Source organism: Tupaia chinensis, unplaced genomic scaffold (genome assembly GCF_000334495.1).
Source record: "Tupaia chinensis unplaced genomic scaffold, TupChi_1.0 Scaffold000298_1, whole genome shotgun sequence".
Lineage (NCBI taxonomy): Eukaryota > Metazoa > Chordata > Mammalia > Scandentia > Tupaiidae > Tupaia > Tupaia belangeri.
The window spans coordinates 2170200-2186891 of record NW_006159787.1 but is presented as its reverse complement, the minus strand read 5'-3'; the positions used below and the strand labels follow the sequence as shown (position 1 = coordinate 2186891).

The 16692-nt window shown below is 38.5% G+C and overlaps 2 pseudogenes; both read right to left on the bottom strand.

Annotated features, from left to right (window-relative positions):
- Positions 1-2024: 2024 nt before the first annotated feature.
- LOC102481668 (T-complex protein 1 subunit eta pseudogene) lies at positions 2025-3502 on the bottom strand (annotated as a pseudogene).
- Positions 3503-6331: 2829 nt separating this feature from the next.
- LOC102479567 (G patch domain-containing protein 11 pseudogene) lies at positions 6332-7136 on the bottom strand (annotated as a pseudogene).
- Between the last annotated feature and the right edge of the window lie 9556 nt (positions 7137-16692).

Below are 16692 nucleotides of genomic sequence, written 5' to 3'. Positions count from 1 at the left end.
ATTAAGACATGTACCTACTTATATTTGAAACTACATATTGAAAGATAGTCTGAATAACAAATAAGAATTACTAATACCAAAAAGTATACTAGTCAAATCCAGAACTATAAAGATAAAGAACAGGGTCAGCTCATGGCCTATTGGTTAAGGAGCTGAATCCCACATGGCTAACTGTGTGGTTTGAGTCTTGGACTGAAAGGCTTGAAAAAATGCTGGGCATGTGTACATGCATGCCCCAAATTTCAAAAGGAGGGAGAGATGGAAGAGGAGGGATTGCATTGTGACCATTCTCCATGATGGGTACTTTTATTTACAGGGTGTGTGCACTCGCCAGAAAGAGAGAGACAGAGAGATAGAAAGCAAGAAATCACTCCCCACCAGGGAGGTTGGCCATGCTGCAATCCCTTCCCCTCCATTCTCCTCTGGGGATCTTGGGCACGCACACATACACGCTCAGTGTGAGTTTAAGCCAGCGGGTCTGGGATTAGAACCATGGTCAGCTACATGGGAGTTCAGCGACATAGCCATTACACTAACTGCTGGTCCCTATGACAGGTACTTTTTCTTCTGCCTGTCTTTCTCTCCAGTGACCAAACCCACCTTTGGGCAAAATTTGAAAAAGAAAAAAAGAATGAAAGAATCCTTTATCTCTCTTTCCACACCTGTAAAAAAAAAAAAAAAAAATCTTTAGGATTCACAAGGAAAGAAAATAAGTCATGTAAGCTACAGTGTATATATTCAGAAAAACTTAACTTTGAATTGTAAAGGGCACAGAAAACCTATTATTATTATTATCAGTAGTAGTAAAGAATTCTATTGCTTCCTGAAGTCCTTTCTAAGACTATTCTACCTAATAGTCTTTAGACATAGATAATTACTGCTGGTAAGCTTATAAAATAACGGGCTAGTCTGTAGCACAGTGGTAAAATGAAATGCTCTGAGAGGCAATCCCATTTGCGAAGGTTTGCAGTTCAGGTCCAGAATCCTCCCTGTGCAGGCTGGATATGCCCATGTCCATGATCTGGGGCTGGCTAAAGGCAAATGTTGAATTACAGAATCAAGACCCTGTTGTCGATGCGGCCTCTTTCTCTTTTTCTTTCTGTCTCTCTTGCTCATGGAAGGACTCAAGAAATAGAATCAATGTTTATTCTTTAAAAAAATTCTTAAAAAAAAAAGAATCAACTGTTTATTCTGTGTTTTCAATATGAATTTTGCCACTGGTAAACAATATAGTAGAATAGGAGAAGTATCTTATTACATAAAAGTATTCCACCAGATAAATAAAATAGAAGTGATAAAATTAGATTATCACATTTTGAACTGCTGATTAATTAATGAATTTAAGAACTTGGGACCAGCAGTTAGCATAATGGCTTTGTCGCTGGATTCCCATGTAATCTACAGTAGTTTGAGTCCCAGACCCGGCAGCTTACACTCACACTGGGCTCGTATGCATGCATGTCCAAGATCCCAAGAGGAGAATGGAGGAGAAGGGATTGCAGGGTGGCCATCCCCCCAGGGGTTGATCTCTCGCTTTCTGTCTCTCTGGCGAGCACACACACCCTATAGCAAAAGCCTCCCCAAAAAAAAAAAAAAAAAGGAACTTAACACCAATAGCTGCTAACAAATGACGAAACCGAAGCTTAGACTGATTAGTTTAATTTTACAATATCTCACAGCTAGTAAGTACTACTGAATAGATATAGATCATCTGGTCCCAGACCCCACTTTAAGTACTTTGCCTTATTTCAGGATTTTACCTGGACTTTTCATTTTTGTGACAAGATATAAAAGCTTATAAATCACATTTTATATTTCATGATGACTCCCTTATCTTATCAAACAAGATTTATTTATTTATTTTTTGTAATTCTAAGTCTTAAGTTTTATTTAAATAATGTCCCATGAGAACATAATGGGCCAGTTACTACCCCTTCCTTGTAACACAGATTAACCAGGCCAGGGAGAACAAGCGTGCCTGCAGCCAGCCTGCCAGCTAGTCAGGTTAACGGGTGTAGTGCCCCTCAATGGAGACAGCCACGACCTCATCCCTGGCCAGCTGCTGGGGGAGCATCCACAGTTGAACAGGGGTTCTTGATGGTCTCATCTACAGACACAATAAGGCAGGCAGCCTCAGAGGTGGCTGTGAAGGGCACTGACTTGCACCATCGCCAGCTCCCACACAAAGGCCTCAAAGTTGTCAGCAATATCCTCATTGTTGATGTCCACTCCATACCACGTGCCCCCTGGGCATGCTGAGCCTGCAGCTTGTTGAGGATGTTTGTGACATTAAAGCCAGTGTTGTTGCACAGCTGATGTGGGATGATCTCCAAGGCCTTGACATATGCCCCAATCAGCAGCTACTGTTTCCCTGGAATAATCCTTGAGTAATCCTGCAGGTACTTGGAGAGCTCCATCTCAATACTCTGCCACCAGCCATCACCAAATCGTTCTTGATGACCCTCCTGACAGTCATGATGGCATCGTGCAGGGACCGTTCCATCTCCTCCATAAACTTCTCAGCACCTCCAGGGAGGATGACGGTGCATGTCTTTGCCTTGGGACAGCCAGTGAAGAAGTTGTACCTTTCACCTCCAATCTGGGTCTCTTTAAACACCTGTCAGCTGCCCAGCACATCTGCCGACAGAACGATCCAGAGGTCTGGATCGAGCCTCCACAGACCATCATTGTTCTCTTCAGATCCTCCTCAGGCACTTGGCCAGCACAGAACATGTCCCTGTCGGCAAAGTACTAGGTGGCCACGTCCCCAATGGAAAGTGTGGATAAGACAACTTTGGCTCCTGAACAATGGATCTTCTCTAACTTATCATAGAGAATGTTCCACTCAGCCTCAACAGTCACCTGATAATCCTCGACAGTGTGTACTCTGATTTCAGCATTACCTTTCTCAGCTTTTAGCTCCAGCTCAACACTTAAAAGGCAATCCTAGGATTACTGTACTTTTGGGCTGCATTTCAAACCCAGCATAAGAGAAGGTCTTCTTGAATGCAACACCAGCAGTCAGTTAAGACTCCTCGAGGGCTCCATCCTGCACCTTCTTGATTCCAATCATTTTAAGTTGTAGCAAGTCATCGAGCAACATCACCACATCCACCACCATCTTGGCAAAGAAAGCTTTCTGTTGGTTGATCAGCTTGGAGCTCAGCGCTGTCATGGCACATTTCTCCAACAGCATCCTCTTCTCCACTTCATTTTGCTTCTTCATGGTCACAGCGATCTCTCTGATCTTGTTAACTACCAGCTGAGTGGCTGTGTGGAAAGCTCGAATGATTATCTGGGGGTGCAAACCTTTCTCCATATGTGGTTTCACGGAAGTAGTGCCATCACCAACCTCAGCATCTTGGGATTTGGCAATGTCCACTGAAGTCTCTGCTGCAGGATGGACGACATCAAGGAGTTTCAGAATTGTGGCCCCATCATTAGAGAGTAGAGAGGGAAAAAGAGAAAAGATGGGGAATAGCCACAACAGACCCTTTTCCATTTTTCCTTTCGTGATTTTAGACATTCACACACATGTGCCTGTTTTTCCAGCTCCCAGGACCAAGACTCAAACCATACTGCCACCATGTAGAATCTAGCTGCCTTAACCACCATACCACTGGCTATCCTGAAAGCCTTTAAAAAGAAACAGAGCTTAAAAATTTACAAGATCTGAATGCTGCTGACCTTCCAGCCAACCTAGCATCAGTAAAGACACTTCTGCATATTCTGGAGAAGACATGGAAGGCCAGAGACAGAGGGAGTGTCTATGACTAGTTGAGTTTTACCAGTACCTCTGTTTTTACCCTCCCTAGACCCTCCTCATTTGATCACTGTGTGGGTAAAAGGAGTGATTGAAATGTACATGAGCAAACAGGAAACATTTTGGCACTATCTCAGGGTTATGATTAGAAAATTTAGTAATATATGATGGTGAAATGTTTTGCAGTTGCTAATAATCAATTTTTGTCAGTTTTTACAAGCAAATAACTAAAAGGCGTATCTACCAGTTATTTTTGTTTTCATATCTGGAATGCTAATATTTTCAGCTATTATTCCAAAGGCAATCACAATTGTAACGAATGTAGTCTTCCCGAACAGTCTCTCTCTACCTCCTTCCTTCTTTTCCCCTCTCTCTCCTTTCCTACCTAAATGTTCATGTATGTTTGTATTTTTTCTGATAGCATCAATATTATTTATATACCTAAATAATGTTTCTAGAATCTGTGTTAAGAGAGAAGAGACATATGTTCTATAATCTGTCCTGCCAACTTGTCCTACACGAGCAAGTAAAACATATGGCTTAAATGGTCTGCTGATAAACAGGCTTATTGTCTTTTTTTTTTTGAAAGATATTTGCTATAGTGCACATGTGCCCGCTGGAGAGACAGAAAGAAAAAAAGTAAGAAATCACCTACAAAGGGGGAGGGCTATGCCACAATACCCTCTCCTTCATTCTCCTCTCAAGATTTTGAGCATGCTGCATGCACAAGTACCCATTGTGAGTTTCAAGCTGCTGGGTCTGGGATTTTAACTGTAGTCAAACACACAGGAGTCCTGCACCTTAAACCCTATGCCTGTCTGCTGGCCCTTGGGCTTATTGTCTTTTTTAGGCTTAAGATAGGGCTGGCCTTAACATGTTGGCAGCTGTGTAATGCTGCCCTGGGGATACAGAACAGTGTACACTATCTGCCACAGTGTTGGTCATCTTAGCCCCTAAAGTTCCTTATCCTTAGGTCTAAAGAACACTTTATGTTGGTATGAGTCCCCATTCAAATATATATATATATATTCTTAAATCTTTGTCATTTACCACTCAGTGAGAATTAGAGGGCAGGTAGATGAGATTAACAACTGAGATGGAAGCCAAGCAGAGATTTAAGAAAAGCTTATAGGACACTGGAAGAGAGACAACAAGTTAAAAGCAACAAATTAACTTCCCCCTCCCCCAAGGTCAGCTCTTGGAATTGGAGTGAAGAAATGCTCTCCGGAGATCAAAAGTTGACTCCTACACAACATGCCCATAGGCTTCCTGAAAGTGGTTAGTTATTCTTTTTTCTCTTTTTTTTTTTTTTTTCTTTTTTTGGAGAGGTTTTTGCGATAGGGCGCTTCCAAGATGATGCCCACACCAGTTATCCTGTTGAAGGAGGGAACTGATAGCTCCCAAGGCATTCCCCAACTTGTGGGTAATATCAGTGCCTGCCAGGTGATTGCAGAGGCTGTAAGAACCACCCTTGGTCTGCGTGGCATGAACAAGCCAATTGTGGATGGATGAGGGAAAGCAATTATTTCTTTTTTTCTTCATTTCTTTTTTTTTGAGGAGAGGTTTTTTGTTATAGGGCACGTGCGCTCACCAGACAGACAGAGAGAGACAGAGAGATAGAAAGCGAGAAATAACCCCTCAGGAGGGATGGCCACGCCACAATCCCTTCTCTTCCATTCTCCTCTTGGGATCTTGGGCATGCACATGCACACGTCTGGAGTGAGTTTAAGCCACCAGGTCCAGGATTTGAACCGCGGTAGACTACATGGGAGTCCAGCGACATAGCCATAACGCTAACTGCTGGTCCCAATAAAGTGGTTAATTATTCTTCACATTGACCTCCTTAACTGTCTTTATAATGGAAGACAAAGCTTTCCCTGTTTTGGTGAGAAATAGTAGTTAACTAGATTTACCCACCTTATAGATGACCTTTTGACATGCATTCAGAAATGTGCTTTCAAGACATCCTTGTTATTTGGAAACTTTTAAAATTTACTGTGTTTAGTTATTTTCGTTTCATAATCTTCTCAGGCATCTCCTAACCACTCAGCCCATCATTTTATTGTCTATAGATAAGGTATAGGCTAAAATATTGTAACTATTTAGGTGAAAAAGAATGAAAATGATGTATCCTTAGTATTTTACTTTAAATTTTGTTATGGACAGCTGTATCTGTATGAATAAAGGGCAAAATAAACTTGGCAGATTGATAAGAAATATGTACTTTGCATAATTGGCCTTATTAAGATAGTTTTTAATCAAATTTTTTGAGCAGTTAGCCAACATGGGTCTATACAGCTGACTTGTATTTCAGTGAGTATATATAAATCAGCAAGTTGCTTTCACCTTCTGCTTTCCATGTGGAAAATCACTTCTTTTTTTTTTCAAGTCAATGAACAATTATATTTAAAGTATTGTATGAAGTACTTTTAAAGTACAGAAAGAATAAAATGTTATATAAAGGCTCTCTTTATTTACTGGAATAAAAATTTTGGAATTCCAACTGCAGAGTTGTCTGTTTCTAGGAGACAGTAACATGGTTCATGTTTCCACTTTTTTGGGAATCTCTCAGTCATGATCTGCAGAAGTTGGTCCCAGGCAATTGAAAGATAGGTCTCCTTTATCTTCGTAGGCTGTTCCACACCAAATACGATACAGATATTCTTCTCTTAAATAACTAGTCGATATTTGTAATTTTTCCAGTACACTTAAATCTTAAGTTATAGTCATCTCCATCCTGTTCTTTCTCTTCCTCTTCCTCTTCTTTAGTCTCCTTTTCAAGTTCCAACAAGTGCCATGCCTCCTTGGGAACCTGAATATTCTTCTGGGCATCTAACTGTTGACAGGCTCGCTGGCTTCTTTTAAGATCTCCTTCTAGCTTCATTTCATCTTGCTTATTTTTAAGTCACATTCGGAAGCTGTTCTGTAGCTTTCTCTTCAGCTTGGTTTTTCATGTGACTTTTTCCTTCTGTAGCTTTCTAATCTTTCCTCCACTTTCCGTTTTAATAATGTCACATGACCAATACCACTTTTCCCTGTTTTGACATTGAGAGGAATCGTTTCAACAATACCATCTCTGCTCTTGCCGAGAGAGCCTGACCGCTTTTCTATCCCATCTTTTGGAGCAAAGCAAACCCTTCGTTTTCACAGCCAAGTTCATTCTTCAATCCAACATCACATCTCTCTTGTTCTTCCTCTTTTAAACTCTTCTGTCTGTTTTTCAAATTAGCTTCCTGTTGTTTTCCTTCTTTTCGACGGCTTCTCGGATTTGCCTCAGCATTGGCAATCCTGGTGTGATATCATCTTGGACACTAATGAAGGAATCAGACATATAATCCTCTTCTTCTACCATGCTTAATTTCAGATGGTAATGGTATCTGGCAGTTCTCACGCCCCGGCCCAGCTCCGGAGACTGGTCACTGTGCATCGAAAATCACTTCTTAGTCTGACCTACTAGAGGATCATGTATACTAGCTGACTGATATTATGTAATCACATTTACTGTAATCTAAAAAGCAAGAAATCGGAGGTCACTGGGGAATACTTAATCTGGCCTGCAGTAGTCAGTCATTACTGCAGTTAGTTTTTATGAGATTAAGAAATGAATTTTAAGATTTATTTTTGAAGTTAGTCTGCACAGACAGAATTAATTTAAAATCTGTTTTATTTATATGACTTGTCTCCCTCATGATTCATTTTTGAGCTGGCCTTCAGGCAAAAGCAATGTTAGTTTGCCTGGGGGAAGCTCATTTAATTTGATAGTAATAATTTTTTTGACAGCTGGTAATTTGCTTATTTACAGCTTCCTGATTAGGTCTTCTAATGCTGCAGTTACTCATATAAAATAATAATCTGCAGTTAAATAATTCTTATTTGCCATTAATTGTCCCACAAATGAAAAGCAAACTTAAACTTTTTGTTTTTTATTATCATTGAGATTCTTTTCTCACCTTAATGTAATAGTGATTGTCATTCTGTGCATGACAGAGAACTACTTTTAGTTACAGCATTATTTTCCTGTTCATGACCTATTACTAAAAAAATTCACTTTAAACATGATTTTCAGTGATGATGTTGATTTAGTCATTAGTGATACTTTAAGATGAGACATTGTGACCAGCAGTTAGCATAATGACTATGTCACTGGACTCCCATGTAGTTGACCACAGTTTGAGTCCCAGACCCGGTGACTTAAACTCACACTGGTTGTATGTGCGTGCATGCCCAAGATCCTTAGAGAAGAGAGGAGGAGAAGGGATTGCGGTGTGACCGTCCCCCAGGGATGATTTCTCACTTTCTGTCTCTCTGTCTCTCTCTGTCTTTCTGGCAAGCGTAGGCGCCCTATAGCAAAAACCTCTACAAAAAAAAAAAGATGAGACATCACAGAAAAGTTTAAGCAATGTGTTTAGGTACTTCAGAAAGTGCAAAAGATCTTTCCTAATATATTTTTTTTTGAGTTTACAATACCTTTTGGAGAGAAAATACTTTAAATATGTTAGTAGGAAAATACTATATTGCTCACATAGTTATATAAATGCATTAAAGCACTTTAGCAATTATGATGCATTAGGTATTTCATTTGTGCTAAAGACATTAAGGCTACTAAATATGTAAAATAGTTGGTTCAGATGGAGATGTTTCCAAAAAAGATGAATTTTGTTTGTTTTAATGTAGCAATATGCACTAATAAGCCTTTATGTCTTTATGGTAACCAATTTTATAAATTTAAATGTGTTATGTATTGATTTAGTTTTTTATGTTGTTTTGTTTTTATTTTTGTTTTTTGTTTTTTGTCATAGGGCTCCTGCACTTGCTGGAAAGAGACAGAGAGAAAGACAAAGAGAGAGGGAAAGTGAGAAATCACTCTCAGAAGGAATGGCAATGCTGCAATCACTCCTCTTTTTTTCTCTCGAGATTTTGGGCACACACTCATGCAAGCTTGGCCTATTTTTCAGGCAGCCATGTCTAGACTCAAATCACAGAGTCAGCAATATGGATCAAGTTCTTAACTACCATGTACCTACTGGCCCCTGTTTTTATATTTTTAACAAGAAATTTGTATAACATATTTCTTGTTGGATTATTAGGGATAAAATTTTCTTATTCTTTCAGACTGGCCCATAAAAGCAAATACTGATTTGAGCTTCTAATTTTATTAAGGTATAGTTGTCAAACAAAAATTGTATGTATTTAAGGTGTACAATATGATTGTTTGATATATAGATAGTAATCTATCATCTCATATAGATACCAATTGTATGTATGTATACTGAGAACACTTAAAGTCTACTACTTAGATTAGTTCTTAGAAAATTTTGTATAAATATAGTATTTTTAACTATAATCACCATGCTGTACATTAGAGCCCTCAAATTTATTCATCTTATAACTGAAATTTTATACTTTTTGACTCTTTCCTCTATCCCGGAGGGGATGGCCGCGCCACAATCCCTTCTCCTCTATTCTCTTCTCGGGACCTTGGGCACACATTCACACATGCCCGGTGTGAGTTTAAGTCCCCTGGTCCAGGACTCGAACCATAGTTGACTACATGGAAGTCCAGTGACATAGCTATTATGCCCACTGCTGACCTCATTCTTCAACTTTTTTAACCAATATTTAGACTTTATATATACAGTTATAGGTTTCAGTTAATAGATCTGTCTTTATAGATAGAGTTTTCTGTTTATAGATCATTTAGTTTCTTGTTAAATTTATTCCTAAGTAATTTATTCTTTCTGGTGCTATAATAAGTAGAATTTTTTAAATTTCTTTTTCAGAAAGTTTACCATTAATGTATAGAAATGCAACTGATTTTTATGTTTATTTTGTAGCCTCCAACCTCACTGAATTTGTTAGTTCTAATGCTTCTTTGGTGGCATCTTCAGGGTTTTCTATACATAAAATCATGTCATCTGCAAACAGAAAGTTCAACCTCCTCCTTTATCATTGGGATGTGTTTTATTTCTTTTAACTACTTACTTTTTCCAGAATTTTAAATATTATGGTGAATAAAAGTTGGTTCTGCTCTTAGAGTAAAAGCTACAGGTTTTTTACCATTATTAGCTGTCAGCTTGTCCCTATATGGACGTTTTATTACATTGATTTATATTTCTTCTACCCTTGTTTATTAAGGTGTTTATCATGAGAAAATATGAATTTTCTTATATGCTTTTTCTTTTAAAAATAATTTATTTATTATTATTATTGTTTTTTAATTTGACTGGAGAGAGACAGAGAGAAAGAAAAAGTGAGAAAGCAAGCTGCCAGATCTAGTACTTGAACTACAGTCGGCCATGGAGGAGTCCAGAAGTCCAGCACCCTTAACCGCCACGCTACCTGCTGGACTTTTTTTTTTTTTAGAGCAATTTTTGCTAAAGGGTATGTGTGCTTGCCGAAGAGACAGAGAAAGAGAGATGGCGAGAATTCACCCCCTAGGGGAATGACCCCATTACAATCTCTTCTACTCCATTCTCCTTTCGGGATCTTGGGCCTTAATGCACACATACTGGTCATGAGTTTTAAGTTGCCAGGACTTGAACCACAGTCAACTACAAAGGAGTCCAGTGACATAACCACTATGCCATCTGCTCGTCCCCTTAAATGTTTTTTTTTTTAATTTATTAAGATGATCATGTAATATTTGTCCCTTATTTTGATATTGTGGTAAATCCTACTAGTTTGCATATGTCAAGCTATCCTTGAATACCAGGGATAAATACCATTTGATTGTGGTAAACATTTAATATGTTATTGAAACTTTTTACACCTATGTTCATTAGGGATATTGGTTTGCAACTTTTCTCACTTGTAGTGTGCTTATCTGGATTTGGTATAAGGGTAATGCTGTTTTTTTAAAAAATGAGTTTGGGAATATCCCCTCTTCAATTTTTGGAAAGATTTGTAGAAAGATTGGCATTAATTAATCTTCAAATTTAGGTAGAATTTACTTGTGAAGCCATCTGGTTGAGGACTTTTCTTTGTTGGGAGATTTTTGATTATTTTTTAAACCAGTTGTTATTGATCTGTTTACATTTTCTCTTTCTTCATAAATTAATCTCGGTCAAACCCATCCTGAACTGCAGAGTTAGATTCGTATCTCACTTTTTCTTTTCTCTCAAGTTTAGTCAGCTATTGAAAAATTCTGCTGATGTTTTTTCACTTCTTACTCATTTTTCTTCCAACAACTGACAAGATCCAATCAAACTAGTATGTGTTTCTTGCTCTGTACAAAGCATTGTGAAATTATTTTACCATGTAATCAGTCTTTAATTTTGGTTACTTCTAAACCATAGTGCTTATTAAGTATGCTGTTGTTAGAAACAATTTAAAAAGTAAGAAATACAGAACCTGATTAAGAGTGACTCAATAGGAAACAACAGATGGCATAGTGTTTACATCACTGGACACTCACATAATCTAGCATAGTTCAAGTCCCAGACCCTGGTTTTTGAAAATCATATTGGGTGCAAGTGCGTGTGTGTGTCCAAGATCCTGGGAAAAAGTATTGTAGTGTGGCCAACCTTCCTGGGGAGTGATATCTCACTTCCCCTCTCACTATCTCTGTCTCTCTCTCTTTAGCAAGCACACGTGCCCTAAGGCAAAAACCTCTTTTAAAAAGTGGCTTAAAGCATTCTATTTTTTTTTTTTTTTTTTTGGGGTTTTTTTTTTTTTTTTTTTTTTTTTTTTTTGTTTCTTTGTTTTTTTTTGCTATAGGGCATGAGTGCACACCGGAAAGACAGAGAAAGACAGAGAGACAGAAAGCGAGAAATCACCCCCCAGTTTTAGAGGTTTTTGCTATAGGGCGCGTGCACTCGCCAGATAGACAGAGAGAGACAGAAAGCGAGAAATCACCTCCTGAGAGGTTGGCCATGCCGCAATCCCTTCTCCTCCATTCTCCTCTTGGGATCTTGGGCATGCACGCACACACGCCTGTCGTGAGTTTTAAGCCACCGAGTCCGGGACGCGAACCTCAGTCGACTACGTGGGAGTCCAGCAACATAGCCATTATGCTAACTGCTGGTCCCAACAAAGCATTTTTTTTTTAATATGAGGATATGAGATTTCATAGTCTCATGAAAAGTAAAGTTCAATAGTTGCCTTTTTTCCAAGTTCATACTAAATGCTTGTTAGAAAAAAGTCTCATTTTGTTGGCTTAATTGTACGTGAACCTCCTGCCTACATGTCTCTGAAATTGGAAGACTGTCAATCTTTACCTGACCGTAAGTGAGAATGTGTTAGCAAGAAGAGGAGAATGAATAGGAAAAATATATTGGATTCATAAGAATATGTTTAGGATATCTGCCACACCACCACTGAGGAACTGTTTACTTGTGCAAAACCATTAGTAACTCTCAACAACCTTTAAATAAGATCCATGCTTTCTGTCATCCTAGTGCCACCATAAATTTGCCCCATCCCCTTTTAACCCTTTCCCCAGTGACCCTTATCTAATGGCCATCGTAGTATAAACCTTTTGAGAACAAGGATCATAGTTCCTTTGAGAACTGCTTTTGTGCAGGTTACTCCACTATTTATTAAGTAACTATATTGGTTCACTTGAAGGTTTTGAGTCTATTTTTTTTCCAGCTTCATGCCTCACCTTCATTTTGTTTCTCTTTTCCCTTGTTGTTGATGCCCCTCAGCTCTGCTTTTCAGGCCATCAAAGAGTACTTTTCTGAGTTCAAGAGGAACATTAATGTTGATGAGCAGGAGGCTGATAAACCTGCCTTTGAAAGGTCATTATTCTTTAGTGAATAGAGTAATTAGGTACTATTTTAACCAAATTGCCTTTTAAGCTAAAACTCTTACTATCTTGTTTTCACTGAAGAAGAGCTTTTCTAGCACAAATAATAAATGCATAAGGGTGTACTTTAGGAAATCTTAATACATATAAACTGAGTTATAATAGATGAAAGGGGCTTTAAATATTCAAATTTAACTTTTTTGTTTTGTAAGACTTCATATGAACGTGTTCCTTCAGACAGCAATTTTTTGTTTCTGATTTGATTCCATTTTAAATAATGTGGTAGAGTACTGATCTAAGAGCAAAAGTATGCAAAATATCAGGCCACCCTGAGTTTAAACTCTGCCTCTTTTCTCCTCTTGCTTCCTAGCCAGTCTTAAAATTGATAGCCTAGTTGCTCATTAATAACAATACCACATAACAACTCTACTACTAATGAAATCATTACCACACACTCCCTGAGTGAAGGGTACTAGGCTAAACACTTTATGCCTAATTTCTTTCCATGCTTAAAGACCCTCATGCAGTTGTTTATATCGTTCACCTGGGGTTTGAAGATGTAGAGACATTTGCTTAAGATCACAGAGTAAATTACAGAACCAGAGTGCATACTTAGGTAAGCCTGACCTCAGAGTTTATGCTTCTAACTACTATGGTATTTATTGTTTCTAATGAAAATGGATGTATGTACATTAACTACAAAGTCTTTGTGAGAATCATTATGGAGATGGCATAACAGCACTAAAGTCACCTGTCACATAATGACAGGGACATGTTCTGAGAACCGTGTTTGGAAATTTCATCATTGCACAAATATCATAGGGTACTTACATAAACCTAGACATTGTCGCCTACTGCACACTGAAGCTATATGGTATTATATGGGATAGCCTATTATAATCCTAGGAAAGCACAGTAGTGTTTGTGATTGGCTGATGTCAGTATGCAATCCACAACTATATATATATATAAACCATGCAATATCTTACACAGAAAAAGTGTTATCCTTATTTTAAAAGATAATTTCTGGGGATCAACATTTAGCGTAATGGTTATGTCGCTGGACTCCCATGTAGTCGACCGCAGTTTGCATCCCGGACCCGGTGGCTTAAAACTCACGCTGGGTGCGTGTGAGTGCGTGCCCAAGATTCTGAGAGGAGAACGGAGGAGAAGGGATTGCAGCATGGCCATCCCCCTTGGGCCCCTGGAGGGTGATTTCTCGCTTTCTGTCTCTCTGTCCCTTTATGTCTTTCTGGCAAGCGCACGCATCCTATAGCAAAAACCTCTCCCCCAAAAAAAAGAAATTGGGCCCCTGGAGGGTGATTTCCCAAAAAAAAAAAAAAAAAAAAAAAAAACTCTCCCCAAAAAAGATAAGTTCTGTATGATTATCATTTAATTTGTAAGGCAATCATAGAAAATTATAATTATCAAATAAATTCTATGTGGTTTTTCAATATTTATGTTAAAAGTTGGCAAAATTAAAAAGATTAAAAATTCCATTTGTGTAACCAAATTATAATCATACAAGTCATATCTAAAAAGTGTACCTCACTTATCGTTTCCAAGTACTTTTTATCCTGAAGAAGTGACAAAAACAAAACAGAAACAAAACCACTTCAGACAAAAGAAATTTAATGAGTGTTTATTTGAGCAAAGAACATGGCACAAATCAGACAGCCCTCAGGTGACAGGGGTCCAGAGAACTCTGCTGTACAATATAGTCAGTGTGTACTTACAGAAAAAGACAGAAGAAAAAATCTGGGAACAAAAAGCAGACTGGTCATCTCAGAGTTTCCGTGCTTGTAAAGATGAAAGCAGAGGACTTTTTTATCAGGCCAGCTGAAGTTGATTTGTTTGGATATTTGGGGACTCTCTCTCTTCTGATTTTCCAAAAGTCAGCGGAACAGCTTAGTTTTGTCTTGGTGATATGGAAATTTGGCACAGATTACTCCATTTTATTCAGTCTCTTAGGAACAAGTACAGAAGCTTGGTACATATAAATGCCCTTCTTTAAATTTCATTTAGTAGAAGAAATCTTCATATAAACTCTAGAAGTCTTGTTTAGATTATATGCCTGTGCTATCATGAGTATCTTAATATAATGTCTCTAAAATATTATTTAAAAATTTTATTGGGACCAGCAGGTAGCGAAGTGGTTAAGACACTGGACTTCTACATGGTCAACTGTGGTTTGAATCCTGGACCTGTTGGATTCCTCGCTTTCTCACTCTCTCTCTCTAGTGAGTGCATGTGCCCTATAACATTAAAAACAATATAAATAATATTAAAATGAATCTAAAAATTTTAATTTACATATTTAGCAAATATTTATTGAGCACCCATTGTGTGCCAAGCATTGAGAAACTTTTTCTGTATAATGTCACAGTGTCATTTAAAAGTCATTTTTTTAAAACCATAGGGCGTATGTGTTCACCATAGAAACAGAGAAAGTGAGAAAGCACTTCCCAATGGTGTGTGATCACACTGCAATCCCTTCTTTTCCATTTCTCTCTCTTTTCGAGACTCTGGTCACAAACGTGTCCAGTGTGTTTTATAAGCCACTGAGACTGAGATTCAAACCATGCAGTAGTCCATGTGGGACCTGGCTCTTTTAACTACCAGGCAACAGGGCCAGCCTGATGCTTTGGTGTTTCAGGAACTTTAGAATATCTTCATGAATTTACGATATCAATAGACATAGAATTTACTCTTTTAAAGAGACATTAATGTGTGGTTCAATGGTTTTGCGGTGTTAGGGTGGGCAATACAACACAGTGTACTGCTGTGGTCTGAAATGTTACACAATTATCTCCTTCAGTACCAGAGGCAAAACTACTTCTTTCTTTTTTTTTTCAAGAGAGATTTTTTCTATAGGACATGGGAAACAGAGAATCAGAAAGCAAGAAATCACTCTCCCAGGGGAGAGCGATTTATGTTAACAGATGGAAAAGTGTTGAGTTGCGTTGTGAAATCCCTGGTTTTTTGGGTCCAGATCACTAAAATTAGAGATCTGTCCCTAGGCGCAAAATGAAACCGCAACCACAAATGAAGGAGAAAGAAAAGAAAGTTTAATAGAAAGAAAGGAAAGGAAAGAAAAAGTACACCCAAAAAGGTTGTTGGGCGGGCGGATGGCCAAGTGGCAACAGCGTTTGATACTGGTCAACCTACTAGAGGTCATAAATATTCATTAGTGGGCGGCCCCCTTACATTGCCTATGTTCTTCCTTTAAATTTGAATCCACACGTTCTCTCCTGGCCACCCTGCACTGCAGTCTCTTCTCCTCCATTCTCTAGGAATCCTGGGCACGCACACATACACTGCAGACTCTTCTCCATTCTCTAGGGATCCTGGGCACGCACACCTGATGTAAGGTTTAAGCCACTGGGTCCAGGACTTGGACCACAGTCAAACATGTAGGAGTCCCGTGATGTAACCATTGCACCATCTGCTGGTTCTGACAAAACTACTTTCAACCAAAATGTTTCTACTAAGTAAATTACAGTCACAATGTAGAGAGGGACCAGAATGGACATAGACTGCATTATTTCATTCTATTGAAAAATAATTCTCCCTGAGATTAACAGCTGATCAAAAACTGTCATCAGGTAATAACTTTAAAAAATGTACACACTATTTTTCTGATGATAATTTTAACACAAGAATGTAGCAGGTTATTTGTAATGTGTCCTAGTTCTTGTTCCATTGTTCAGGTAAAAGAAATTAGTTAAGATAAGTACCCAAGGGACCAGCAGATGGTATGGTAGTTATGTCCCTGGACTCCCACAGGGCGGACTGCAGTTCAAGTTGCAGACCCAGAGGCTTAAGACTCACCTCAGGTGCATGTATGTGCGTGCCCAAAGTCCCAAGAGGAGAATAGAAGAGAGAGGATTGCAGCATGACCATCCTTCCTTAGGGAGTTATTTCTTGCTTTCTGTCTCTCTCTATCTCCGTCTCTCCAGTGAGTGCACATGCCCTGTAGGAAAGATCTCTCTTTAAAAAAAAAAGATACCACTAAACTTCTACTGAGATGGTGTAATGCTAAATAAAATCTAGATGCTCTGTTTTCTCTAAATCGTTGTAAAACCACTATGCCAGGCTCTTTCTCATACCCCATTAAAATACTTCAAGCCTGTTATCAAAATAATCATAAGTGTCTCTTTAAATAATAAGTTCCTTTTTTATT